Below are 14,870 nucleotides of genomic sequence, written 5' to 3' on the forward strand. Positions count from 1 at the left end.
TTACTGGTATTGTATGGTGTTTTTCTCTTTTGTTATTTTGTGGATCAGACTGGAAGTTACCAGGAGTTTTTTTTGCACCATGATTTACTTGAAAGAGGTTTAACATTAAAATCTTTCTACATGGTTGAAGGTGTCATTGTTTGACAGTATGTTTTTGCCTACAACAGAGCCATAGGCTAAAATGCTAGTATTTCTTTCCGTGTTTTGAATAGAAAATGTGTAGTATATAATTTTAAAAAGGTTTAAGTATAAATGGGAAAAACCACACAACTTATTGAGTGGACATGATTAGGAATAGTGCTCATTCATCCACTATGAGTTGAAGCAAGGCCAGCCCTATGATTTTTGGCACCCATCTACTTGCTTACATGTCACAACCATCATCTGCACCAATAAATGGGTTATCGCCTAATTGGCCTTTGTGGTAGAGCCACCACTAAATTTCCATATCAAGTACTTGACTCCGTAAAGTATATACAGTACAAAGAGGCCATTGTAATACAATAAGTGGTTATTTTGTGTTATTTTAATGCAACTCGCCATGACAGGAGAGTTACCATTTCTTTTTCTGTCTGTGAAAGTAGAAATGGTCTTTGGTACAAAGTTACACTCTGTAGTGCCAGTGAGCCACACGTGTATTAACATTCTAAAGAAAAGAAAGTAATCACTTCACCATGAACTCCTACTACTCCTACTTTTTACACTTCATTTATTTAAATTCAGAACAACAATGAATCATTTTTTTACTGTTTCGGTACCCATCAGATTTGAGATGCATGGTTGGCAAAGAGGATACTTTATGGTCCCCTTTCCAGAGGCACTTGTGATAATGGTCAGTGTTTGGATGCCTGGAAATGACAGGTTTAATTTTGTGGGTGCTCTGAAACACTCTGGTAATAGGATTAAGAAGTACAAGGTATTTTCTTTTGTTGGGTAACAGATTATTTCAACCTTTCTTAATTAACGAAAAGCACTTTTACTTAGTAAAATAAAGTTAAATTATACAGTGAAGGAAAAAAATATTTGATCCCCTGCTCATTTTGTACATTTGCCCACTGACAAACACACAATTTCAAATAAGTTATAAATTGATTTGCATTTTACACAGTGAAACAAGTATTTGACCCCTTTGCAAAACATGACTTAGTACTTGGTGGCAAAACCTTTGTTGGCAACCAGAGGTCAGACGTTTCTTGTAGTTGGCCGGCAGGTTTGCACACATCTCAGGAGGGATTTTGTCCCACTCCTCTTTGCAGATCCTCTCCAAGTCATTAAGTTTTTGAGACGGATATCTGGCAACTGGGTCATTGTCATCCTGGAATACCCATCAACGACACATTTGGATAGCTCCTTTTTTCTTGGTCATGGTAGAGAGTTTGGAATCTGATTGATTGCTTCTGTGGACAGGTGTCTTTTATACAGGTAACAATCTCAGCTCGTTACTTGTATAAAAACACCAGGGAGCCAGACATCTTGCTGATTGATAGGGGATCAAATACTTATTTCACAGAATAAAATGCAAATCAATTTCTAACTTTTTTGAAATGCATTATTCTGGATTTGTTATTCTGTCTCTCACTGTTCAAATAAACCCACCATTAAAATTATAGACTGATCATGTCTTTGTCAGTGGGCAAACGTACAAAATCAGCAGGGGATCAAATATGTTTTTCCTTCGCTGTAAGTACTCTCCAATGAGGTTCCGGGAAACGTATTTATTTTTCTTTGAAATCTGTAGTAAAGAGAGGTGCTCGTAGACAGCACAAGAAGTTGTATGGGACCAATCCTCTCTGCTTCTTACTCACAGGAACATGGGGTTCAACAGTTAGATTGTTGCTGTTGTAGGGGTAGACACTGCTTTGCCAGCTTGGACAATGTTTTACCAACTTGGTACATACCTACAGTTTTCCATGAAGGTCAATACATTGAGAGTAAAGTTTTTATGCAGAGGAAGGTAGATGGGGTATGAACCATCCAGATTTCTCAGTTGCAGTCCTTGATTATTATCAGAATTGTCCCGCAATGTCGGTGGCTAGAAAATCAAGGGTATGTTTTAAAGGGGAAACTATTGCATTCCATATATCCCCGAATCCTCTTTGTTTGGTTTTTTAACCCATAGACAGCAAATGTGTCAGATTTATCATCTTGGTCTGCATCACATTTTAAAAATAAAATTGGCACCACCACAGCTTTTAACTTAAGATAATTTATTAAAGCTACGTATAGCTTGGTCTGGTTTTTTTTTTTTCTTTCAATAACTGAATTGTTTTGGAGACACTTGGTTTTTAATTTAGGGGGATATTGTACCACGGTGAAGCTGATATTTGTGACAAAGCTTTAACTTTAATATATTTTTGATAATAGCTTTACAGGGGAATTGCATAATGTCCTAGATCAGGGGCGTCCAACATGCGGCCCTCGAGGTGCGGCCTGCGTGAGATCGGCAGCCAGGATCACAAGAGCCCTGCTGCTTACTTGTGGGAGGGTCTATTCTCTGCTCCAGTCCTGCCTCCTCTGTGGGGAGAACGAGGGAGGCCACCCCCCCCTGCTGAAGTCTGTGAGCGGCATCGAGAGCTGTAGAGCAGGTAAGGGGGTGGGGGAGGTTGTGTGAATGAGTATGTCTGATTGAGGGAATGATTCTGTGAATGAATGAGTGTGTGTGCTTGATAGCATGGATGTGTAAGTGCTGGAACCTAGGCATGATGGGACTGTGATTGCTGTTAGCAATCACACTCCTATCATGCCAAGTCAGCCAGTACATGCTGAAACCTGGCTAGCTGCCCCCCTTGTGTATTGATGCTGCCAGCAGTATGGGGTCTGCACTTACAGCCACCCTGTACCAGCATGTATTGGCTGACTTGGGATGATAGGAGTGTGATTGCTAACAGCTAACAGCAATCACAGTCCCATCATGCCTAGGTTCCAGCATTCACTGGTTGCCTGGGTAAAAAAAGAGTGTGTTTGCTGTTAGCAATCACACTCCTATCATGCCATGTCAGCCAGTACATGCTGAAACCTGGCTAGTTGCCCCCCTTGTGTATTGATGCTGCCAGCAGTAAGGGGTCTGCACTTACAGCCTCCCTGTACCAGCATATACTGGCTGACTTGGGATGATATGAGTGTGATTGCTAACAGCTAACAGCAATCACAGTCCCATCATGCCGAGGTTCCAGCATTCACTGGCTGCCTGGGTATAAAAAGAGTGTGTTTGCTGTTAGCAATCACACTCCTATCACGCCAAGTCATATTGTTGATTTTTTTTGTCCAATTGTGGTGTGTTACTTTTGATAAAAGTGTGGTTACACACTAAAATTGGACAAAAAATACCGGTACAATGCCCAGCAAACCAGTACATGCTGGAATCTGGGTATGCCTGAGATTGCTGTTAACAATTATAATATATAATTTTTTGTACAATTTTGGTGTGTAACTTACTTTTATTAAAAGTGTGTGTGGGGGGGTCACTTTCAGTTTCGGCTAAGTGAACCCTGAATTTTCGGTTTTGGTCCAGAATTTTCATTTTAGTGCATCCCTAAAATAAATAGAACTATTTTATTTTTACTTATCCAGAATCCTGAATTTTTAGGCCCAGAAATCAGTGAGAGGAAAAGTAAAGGTTTTGTGTCATTTACTTTATTTTAATCTGCATATCTTATTAAAGGCCATATTTTCTCTCAGTGAAAAATGAGTGCGGCCCTCGCACGTATACAATTCTGATGAGGTCGCCCACTGCAGAAAAAACTTGGACACCCCTGTCCTAGATGATTTTGAGACTAAAATAATGCAAGTGTATGCCTGCTTCACACTTGGACTTCAGATTTCCAATGAAGTCTTCTACTGTATGAGGAATCACAGGGAATGGGGGAAAGTGTCCTGGATACAATTTTGGATTGGGTTGATGTAGAGAGAGACAAAAAAATGTAACTTTAAGGGAAAATTAAAATAACACATGTAATAGTTTAGTCTGTTTTCTTTTGAATGCACATATGGTTGATAACCAAGTCTTTTTAGGCATGTCTTTTTTTAAATTTAATTTAATTTTTTTACATATCCCCTATAATGGTAAATTATATACGGACAGATTCAATGACTTGTTTCCAAGTTCAAGAAACCGAGTTGTAACATAGTGACGTTACAACTTGCAATCTGGAGCAGTGTCTGTCCAAATGTTATGTGACCCTGCGGTAAAAGCACTGCAGCTTGAACAGTATGTGCGAGCAACAAGAAAGAAGGCTCCGGGTAAGGTTTGTGTGTGTGTTACTGTGTATATATATATATAGCACAAGTGTGTATGTGTTAGCATGTGCGTTGGCCACTTGGCTTTACATACTGGGCCAGAAGGTGCTAGATCCCCCTGATCTAGGGTTTAGGGAAAAAATCTTACAATAAATCAAATTTGAAATTCATCTAGTGTATAGATTGTGGAATCGCTTTCTCAAGCTGATCAATCTTTCTAGCAGCTGTTCTTTTAATGTTGTGTGGTCCTGTATGACAGTATGTATGTTAGTATTTTAATGATCTGGCTTAAAAATGTCCTTTATATGAGAATAGAACCCCAGGGAGCAAAAAGAGGTTTAGTTTGCTACCATCTGCTCCTGGTTATGCAGCACGGGTTGTTCCTCTTCCGCATAATTACATGCTCCGGTATCAGAAAGGTCTCACAGTAGGTAAAATACCATAGAAACTTTACATACATTCACACTTACTCCTTCATGCTATCTAGAGGACGTGTGGGGATTCTTAGTATTTTGATGTTTGTTTAAATGCAATCAGGGGTTTCTTTTGGGATTTCACTAAATGTACATATTGAACAATTGGAAACAAAAGTATGAAAGAGCACACAATAAAATAAATGGAAACTGGAAGTTTGTGAACATATTCTAAAAAAGAATATACATTTTATATTTATCAATTGTGTCCTTTACTGTTCAGTTTCCATTTAATGTCATATTCGTTATAAGTGCGTTTGCACTAGATGCAATGTTTCTTTTCACCTTATTTCTTCTGTTACGATAACCCTGTGGACCCTTAATAAATAAAGGCTATGAATTCTAGCCAGTAAAATTTTCCTTTTATATTTTGACCATTGCAGCCTGTGGAAGAATATGTATTCATTCACCAATGGTAAGTGTCTCCTCTCCAATTATTGAATGCCACCCATTGGGCTGCCATGTGAACTTAGTCCGTTTGTCTTCTAGCTCCCATAATTCATTCATTTTGTGGCCACCTTGAGGATTTTTACATTTGCTCCTTCATTGACATTCCTGCCTATGGCTTGTGTGGTCACAATAACAGTACTCCCATTGGGGTGGAGTTGGATGGAAGGGCAATGCTGCTCACCATGCATAATGGGAAGAAGGGGGGGGAAAATTGTGATTTCAACTTATCGGCTTTATGTACTATAAAGAACTAAGCCTTGCTAATGTCTTCTGAAAGAAGGTTTAAGTTAGTTCTGCATCTACTTGCAAAGTTTTTGATTGTTTTTGTGCAGCTAGTTGTATACTACTAATATATTACTGCTTTAGAACAACCCTATGCAGATGAATGACACTAACAGGCTATTCATTGTGTATATGTATGTAGGACTTGATTGTAGGGTCAAGTTGTAAATAGTGAAAATGACTAGGAAATACACATCTTGCGCAAACAATACATGCCTTTCTATATTCAAGCTGATCATGAATTCCTAAGTAGGTAGGTTTTGTTATGGTAAAAAATACATAAGAAAGAAAAATTAAATTGTCATAATATTTACATTAAGAATATATACAATGAACAAGTGGAACATCTGGGTAACAGCAATATGGTGGAGATCCAAGAGTTAATAAATGAAATACACATTTTTTACAATAATATAATTACAAAAGGTGCAGCAGTGACATTTGCCTCATGTTTGTTTCCCTTGGGATGACAATCAGAGGTTCAGTTACATGTTCTTATAGAAACTAAAAAGGCCACATTTTAAATTGGCATCTCAGTACTCAAGGGTTTATTAAAAAAGTGATTTCTTTTACATGCCTGTTGTGGTTTTACTGTGTTCCTCATTCATCCTAATTAGACTAGTTGTTCCGCAAGGTGCTTTGGTCAAAGGCTGGACACAAATGAATTTGTTACCCCTCTCTGTCTAGGATCTTTCTCTGCATCTGATATGATAAATGGCAGCCAAGTGTATTCTTCTCAAAGAAATGCTTAAAACGCTTATACGTTTCTACATTTTCCATGAAAAATAAAAGCGTTTTTTATATTGAGGAAAAAGACACTTATGTCCCAAAAGATGCATTGTAAGGATTCATTCATTATCTGTGCTAAAAATTCCTGTTTTAAAACACAATAATCCTTATGTCCATATTCATTGAATTACACACTGAGGACCCTGTTTCACTTCACCAAACTCCTGACTCAAACTTACTAAGTAGCAAGAATAATGGAAGTAAAGAGATTTTCTTCAGTTTTATTATCACATATGGCATAGTTTTTACAGTAGTCCTCAGTAATTATATTCCCATAAATTAATTTTGCAATGTATTTTTATTGACAGTTTTCCCAATCCAAATGACTCAAGAGAGTCTGTTTTACAAGACAGTTAAGTTTCTTTCTGCACAATTTTATTTGTTGGCTTTGCATGGTTTGTAAATGCTTGTATCAACATAAATTACTCCAGAGCTGTATGATGAATTCATCTGGTTATCACTCCACTAATTGCTGGTAGGTAAACCTATAAGAAAACTAGCAGATATTACCTAATAAAATATATACTCATAAGCTCAGTAGTCCTGTGTTAATACATTACTGCCTAAATAATGTTACTTAAATTCCAATGTAAAATTATGTTTCCCCCTGAGCATGAAATTAAACAGTAATCTAAGATTGCATTGAAAAAAATGTTTTCTCATCGAACAAATAATATCTGAAGACCTGGAAGATGCCATTGTTGTTAGTTCCCTGCTCAAATATCACAATGCTCCATAAGCTTTCATCAATCAGAGTGTCTGGCTGTGCTGTTAAGACTGAGCCATTCTGTTGTTTACCAGAAGCGACATGATACAAAGTCAGTGTGTCTATCTAGAAGATTGGGTTAACAAAGCAGAGATAGGCTTGTTTTTAATCTGGTTTCCATTCTTTAAATTGTAAGTACCCTGAAGTCTTAGTTTAAAAGCATCATAAAATGGCTTTAAATTTTAATCCTGATGATTTCATCAGCAAGTTAATACATGATAGCCATACTTACTGTAGCTTATTGCCCTTCTTCTTAAGTAACATTTTTATATTAAGTAAACAAAATCTCATTAATTTCATTAAAAGTTATGATTATGATAACATAAATGTGAAGTTAAGGAGTAGTACATCTGCACGTGTCCAGAAAAACACAAGGTATTGCCAAGTACCAGCTGCACACTTTTTTCCTTTTCATAATTAGTCATGCTGCAATAAAAATGTATACGCATTCTTGATAATCACATACTTTCAAGATATTCAGCTGTGACGCGTTCCTCTTTTTGGATTACAACCATCTACTTGTATCGAAATAAAAGGCCACTACGCTAAGTTTAAATAGGCATCTGTGAAGATATAACCAGGGGCGTACCTAGAGTTTTTGGCACCTGGGGCAGATCCTGTATGTGGCAATCCCCCCCCACTTTAAAACTGCATAGCTTCTGTCATTATATACTGAGGCACACATTGATGGGGGTACAGCATAACTGTTATCATTATATACTGAGACAGACATTGACGGTGGTACAGCATAACTGTTATTATATACTGAGGCACGCATTGACGGTGGTACAGCATAACACCTATCACTATATACTGAGGCACGCATTGACGGTGGTACAGCATAACACCTATCACTATATACTGAGGCATGCACTGACGGTGGTACAGCATAACAGCTATCACTATATACTAAAGCAAACATTGCAGGGGGTACTGGTTGTCTGGGCATGATAGGAGTGTGATTGCTGTTAGCAATCATATATATATATATATATATATGTGTGTATATATATATATATATATAAATACATATATATATTAATATTGTTATCAATTTTTTTTCTGTCCAGTTTTGGTGTGTTAACCACACTTTTCTTAAAAGTAAGTAACACACCAAAATTGGACAAAAAAATCAATAATAATAATTATATATATATAATTGTTAACAGAAATCACACTCCTATCATCCCCAGGCAGCCAGTACATGATAGGAGTGTGATTACAGGCTCCCTATGCTATGCTATCCCCCCACACTTACACATCCATGCTATCACACACTCATTCACAAACATTCATTCATTCACTCATTCATATACTCATATACACTTACTAATCCACTCTCACTGAATGTTTTCCTACCTTTCCTCTGTCACTGTCACTGTCCCCGCTACAGCTCCTTTTCCTCCTCCTCACAGGAGCGTCAGTTGCCGCACGCATCGCAAAGGAGCAGGTTCGGAGGTCTGCATTAATAGATCTCCCGCTCCCTTGATTGGCATTTCTGGTATTCCTCCTGCCCACCAATCAGATACCACATTAACACTCAAGTTTCACAACATATTATTGATAGCTTCCACCTAGTGTGACATCGTGTTCCCTGATATTTCTGATTGTATGTTGTTTTGAATGATTCCAGGGAACACCAGGATCCCAATCTAATTTTTCTAAAGGGATATGTAGCCCTTTCCTTCCATGTAAAACCAAGTGAGGACCAGATCTCCCCCTCCCGCTTCCAAAGATGAGAACCACTGAAGTCTTCAAGAGGATTTGGGAGCCAAAAGGTTCATGCCAACTCACATCCAACACCAAAAAGATTCTGCATTGTGGAATTTTCAGTGCATGAAGTTCCTTGAGTAAGTTCAATCAATCAAGTAAAAATAGTGTACAGGATAAAAAAAAGAAAGCTCCATTATTGCTTCAGCCCACGGCCGGTATTTTACAAATTTAGCCACCAACAACCAGGCAGAGGCTGGACTGGTATAAAAAAAAAAGTGCAGAGTGCCGTGTGCTTATGTGCACTTACCAGCCCAGATCCCAATGTGTGCCAAAAACAACAAACTTAATGAACGCCCTGGGGGCTCCATAAAAATACCTTAAGGCAAGAGGATCAAGCCCCCCCTCACAAGTACTTACTTGATGTTAACCAAAAGACCAAGACATTATATATATATATAGTAGACTGAGGAGATGACTTGCAAAGAACATGAGTCAAATGAAAGTAAACAAAAGAATTAGAATTAACATTTACCCTACATCTAAAAGATCATACATCTATTATACAAAAAAGCATAACCCCATCTGTATGTGTGGACCATTATAGCATTATTTAGTTTTTGAAATTATTATTATTATTTTGAAATCTGAATTTTGCGAAAACAAACAAAAAATAATAATAAAGATAAACAGACCAATATAGTATACAGATTTCTATGACACGCTGTTTTACATAAGACAGTTAAACATGGCAGAGTTATATATTTTAGAGAGCACATCCATAATAACAGTGTGTGGGGTATATTTAAATGGAAGGGCAGCACTGGAAAGGGGCTAAGTTAGTGGTCATAAGCATAGTAATAACATGGTAATATGATATGTCAGAATCTGCCATGATATAACATAATATCTAAAACTGATGTGAGGGTTAATACTGTGAATCAGTATTAGTCCATGATTAAGTCCTTCTAAGGATGCAATGCCTCATTTTGTATTGCTTGAGTGTCTGTGTTGTACAATTTTTAGGAATCAAATAAGCTTCATTATATCATGAAAAATATCTTCAATGTATTAATTTTATGTACATTGCCATACACAAGTTTTCACCATAGAAAATACAAAATATTACTTTGCAAAAGGCATTAGCTTCAGTCAACCAGAGAAGTAAAGAGAGATTTGTCATTTGTATGAATGATGGCATTACAGGTTATTTCAAAATGATTTCTTGCCAGTATCTGAGGTGGGAATATTTCTGTTTCTTTATTGGGTGGATGTTGGACAAGTGGCCAAGAGAGTTATAGCGAACGGGAACTGAGTCATTCTCCAGGAAATCATCTGAGTGTAAACAGTACTGAAGAGCAGATTTCTAAAATCACTGCAGTAATTGTAAAAACAACTTTAACTAAGCCAGATGAGCAGATTTCCTTCCTTTGTCCTGTCAAAGCAAAATCGAGCATTAATCGCTCTCCTAATCACAGACGCTTTTTGGTCAATGTTTGGGCAAACACAAGTGGATTCTAGCAGTTTGCACCTCACTCCAGAGGGGACTTGATTAAACCTTTTTTTTTTTTTTTTTACTAGATATACATGGTTTTCGTTGGATGCATCATGGTTCATGGCGAATCCCTTGATTTAACCTTTGTCCATCCCTGGAAAAGTTTATTAGGACATCTAATTTACGTAAACAAGTGTTAAAAAATATGAATTCCAAATCAAAGGAGCTGTTCAAAATGACTGTAAATGTGATGACTGTAATCTGACTTTTTGCAATTTATCATAATCTGTAGGTAGAAATGGAGCCAAATAAAGATTTAGGCAAGACATAGAACTGTATGGTAAATGGACTTATAAATGATCAACAATGAATTGGCAAGATCCTCATTTTGTTAAGTGGAATTAAGCAGTTTTCTTCACATTCTCTTATATACAGTACGTGGATAAAAGGCATCTTGAAAACTTTCCTAAATAAATGAGATGACTAGATACTCCAGCTGGTGAGCTGGTTAATTCAGATAAAAAATTGTTTCCTCCATAGTTATTATACAGTAATAACACGTTGTCCACACTCTTTTAATCTGTTCACACTCACCATGGTTCCACAAATTTTATGTTGCAGTATGTTATAACTGGATCATAATTTTACATTTATTCTTTTCAAACATTATCTCCTTCTTTTTATGTTTGTGTACATTTAAGACTCTCCTTAGTCTGCCATTCTCTCTAAAGAAGAGACCACTGAGGTTGTGTAAGATTATGTAATTCCTTTCTTCTATTTCATACAATACAAGTGACATCTCTTCTCTCCAGCAGCAGTTGAATAAGAAGCTACATGCACGTTACATGGACGTTAGACCCAAAGAAAGAAGTGTTACTTATGTATCTTGCTGATCAAAAAAGATTGAAGAAATCTCTTTTGTGTTTCCATGTCAAGCAATAATATTAGAATAAGTAGTTGTTTTGAATACATAACTGAACAGAGTATGACATACAAACTAAAACTTTTCTTATAGGTCTAACGCAAAAGAAAATTTTACACTACGTAAAAATTGTTAATATCAAAACAAGAAATTGAAGAATGTTTCCAATGTACAGTTGTATTTTTTTTTTCTTTTAAAGATTTTATTTACTGTGTGTTTTTGTTTATCTCCTGGGTCTGCTTTGCTGCATATTGTGTTTTTTCCTATAACATTTGCCAAGTTTGTTGTTGTAAAATAGTACGATATCTAGGGGATCAGATATCCAGTCAGAATTGGTACTATAGTTACCGTTAACAAATGGATAGCTTGCTGTTATCAAGTTCACTGTGGGACAATGTTTGCCCATATACCCTATTTGCTCGATTATAAGACGACCCCCAAAATCTGAATATTAATTTATGAAAAAAAGAAAAAGCCTGAATATAAGACGACCCTATAGGAAACATGTTTCCTATAGGAAACATTGCCAGTAAATGTTAATTGATGTAAACTATGTGAACAATTCTTTTTTTAATAAAAGCTATGATTGAGAAAAATATTTTGTTTTTATTTCCTTTTTTTCAACCTGCCCCCCCAGTTATGCACATCTGCCCCCAGACTTGGCACTCTGCCCCAGAAATGCCTTATACACTCTATATGCCACTGTGCCCCATGATATGCCTTTTAACCCTCTAAATGCCACTGTGCCCCATGATATGACTTTTGACCCCCTATGTGCCACTCTGTCTCCAGAATTGCCTTATACCCCTATATGCCACTCTGGCATTTAGGGGGTTAAAAGGCATATTATGGGGCAGAGTGGCATATAGGTAGGTATAAGGCATTTCAGGAGGCAGAGTGGCGTATATTGGGTTAAAAGGCATTTCTGGAGGCAGAGTGGCATTAAGGGGGTTAAAAGGCATTTCACAGAGCACTCTGCCTCTAGAAATGCCTTATGCCCCCCATTTAACACTCCTCCCCCTCCTCCAAACTTACCGGTGCTTCTGAGTCCCCGGTGCGTAGTCCGGGCAGCGTGTAGAGCTCTACGCGATTCGCGTAGACAACTCCCGCTGCAGCCGGGAGGAGGTGCGGTTAGCAGCGGGGTTGTCTGCGTCCATCGCGCAGACCTTCCCCGGCTGTCAGAGATCACGGGAAACTCTGATCTCTGACAGACCTATTTGAGGTCTGATTATAAGACAACCCCGATTATAAGACGAGGGGTATTTTTCAGAGCATTTGCTCTGGAAAAAAAACCTCATCTTATAATCGAGCAAATACGGTACTATATGTTTGGTTTACCTAAAACTCTCAAATTCCTCAGACAGCCACTAAATGAGGGTACATGTACCTGCTAAATAAGAATAAGAAATAATAAAATATGAGACTGTATTATGATTGAACACCCCTTTAGCCTTAGGGTGGGATTCCTGAATTGGGCCTGTATATCCATACAGCCCTGGAAGACTGGCCTAGTTCTAACCTATAGGCTTGAGTAATATTAATATTAAATTATTAGCCATTTGGAAGTTCCAACATATCTTCATATATATATATATATTTACCCATCATACACTTGGACCGGTAAACCAGTGTTTGCCGTTCTAAGGATCTCTATGATTATAGGTGGTAAAGTTTGAATCACACAAGGAGAAGCAAATAAGAGTTAAAGGGTACATTGAGTTTGCAATTTTTCTTTTTTAGCTGACTGATAATTCCTAAAGTCCTTGCTAACATGGGCTCAGTATTGATAACGTATAAGATGATATGAATCTTACTATTGTTTTTTCATCTCTAAACTACCAAAGGTAAAATTTGACTTAATAGACTGCTCCCACCAGTATAATTTGTATTGAAAAGATTCACAGTGATGGCTTTGTGTGTACCAGTCACTCATAGTCACTAGGAACACAAAACAGATAGTATAAATAATGGATGACTATTCCACAATGATAAATTTATGCTGAATGAGCTATTTGGATTTTGCCATTTGAAGCTCCAATTGCCCTTGCATATGAAATGTTAAGTCCCCATACCCCGTCCTCCCTGTCCAAAGGTAACAATGAGTGTGTCAGAGCTTTATGGCAGCTCAGATAAATCTAGGCTCATTGCCTTGGCATTCGTGGTGGGATTTGCAGCAGATGTGCAATGTCAACTAAAAGCATGCTGTCTGAATAAAACAAAGCAAACTCTCTAAATTGGAATTTTAAAGCTCACCAATGGTATAATTTTCTCTTAACAAAAAAAGATGAATCAATGGATCACTGAAGAAAAAATAGCAAACACTTCAGATTTGTACAAATCAATTCAGTAATTGGTTGCTGGTTAAAAAGATATTAAAATAATGGGGTGAAGAAAAGCCAGATATTGCTTGTTTTTTATGTTTAAATATGTAGCTGTAAAAAGAGTTTGCCCAATGGCCTAGTTAATCCAGTAGATTCAACATGTAGGGAGAACTGAATACAATTCTCATCAGGAGGTAACATTTTTCCATTTTGTGACATGACAGACCAACCTAAAACCTGATTGAGTTTTGCTTTATACTAGATAACGGAAATATCTGGATAATAATAATATATTAAATTAATATAGTTTATAATGTAAATCTTGCTTGTCTCTTTTTTGTTACATCTTTCAGCCTCTTCCTAACATCTATTCTGCACCCCCACATATATACATACACATGAACACACACATCCACACACATACATTAACATACACAGTTACAAATACACACATACATAAACATATACACATACAAACACACATATTGTCAGGCCTACCTTGTCCTGGAGAAGAGGAATCATATGCAGGAAGACCGAACCTTGCACTGCCCACTAGCTATAAGGTAGGATACTTCCAAATAGTAGTGAGCTGCCAAATGGCAGAAAATCAAAGTCGAGATCCAAGTCCGAGTCAGAAACCAAGGAGCCGTTTTGTGAGTACAAGGACGGGCAGCAAAGGGACAGGGTTCAGGAAAGGTCAGGAAAGGGTTAACACAGCAATGAAGAAAGAAGTGTGAGCAACTAATGCATCTCTATACACCATCTGATGAATCTACATAAGTCCAATGAATATAAAAATATGAAGTTTAATGAAGAAATAATAATAACAAAGCCAATGGCGAGAAGTCTCACATGTTTCGCCGTGAGGCTTACTCATAGACTATGATTTATTGCTCACACTTTTCTCTTTATTATTGTGTTTTGTGGCTGGGAACGCCACTATTTTGAACCCTGCATCCACTGTTCAAGCCACCATTGCAGGATTTTTACTCAGGTGATGTGACCAACCACGCTGTGTTTTTCTATTAATAGTAAAGGGTTAATAGGCAAACTTCAAGAACAAGAGGGACAAGAGGCACCTTGAGAAAGATGCCAGTCATTTAAGTAGTCTCAGGAGTCCCCCTAATTACCTGCCCAATTTCCGAGACGTAGTCCCTTTAAGCGTGCCAGATTTTCACGTTGTCCGGGTAAGTATAGACCCTGACAGAATTACATTTATATACGTACACACACTTAAACATATATATATATATATATATATATATATATATATATATATTGTGATGCTGTAAACCCTAGGGAGATGATTTGTTGTAAAGGTGTAAAGGTGCTATATGGGTCCCTGGGGTAGGGCAATTGGAGTGCAGGGTGGGCCAATGATCCATTCCCCTCCAGTAGCAAATCCATGCCAGTTATTACAAGAGGC

The sequence above is a fragment of the Sceloporus occidentalis genome, unplaced genomic scaffold (genome assembly GCF_023333645.1).
Source record: "Sceloporus occidentalis isolate IW3139 unplaced genomic scaffold, rSceOcc1.0.p SCAF_24, whole genome shotgun sequence".
NCBI lineage: Eukaryota > Metazoa > Chordata > Lepidosauria > Squamata > Phrynosomatidae > Sceloporus > Sceloporus occidentalis.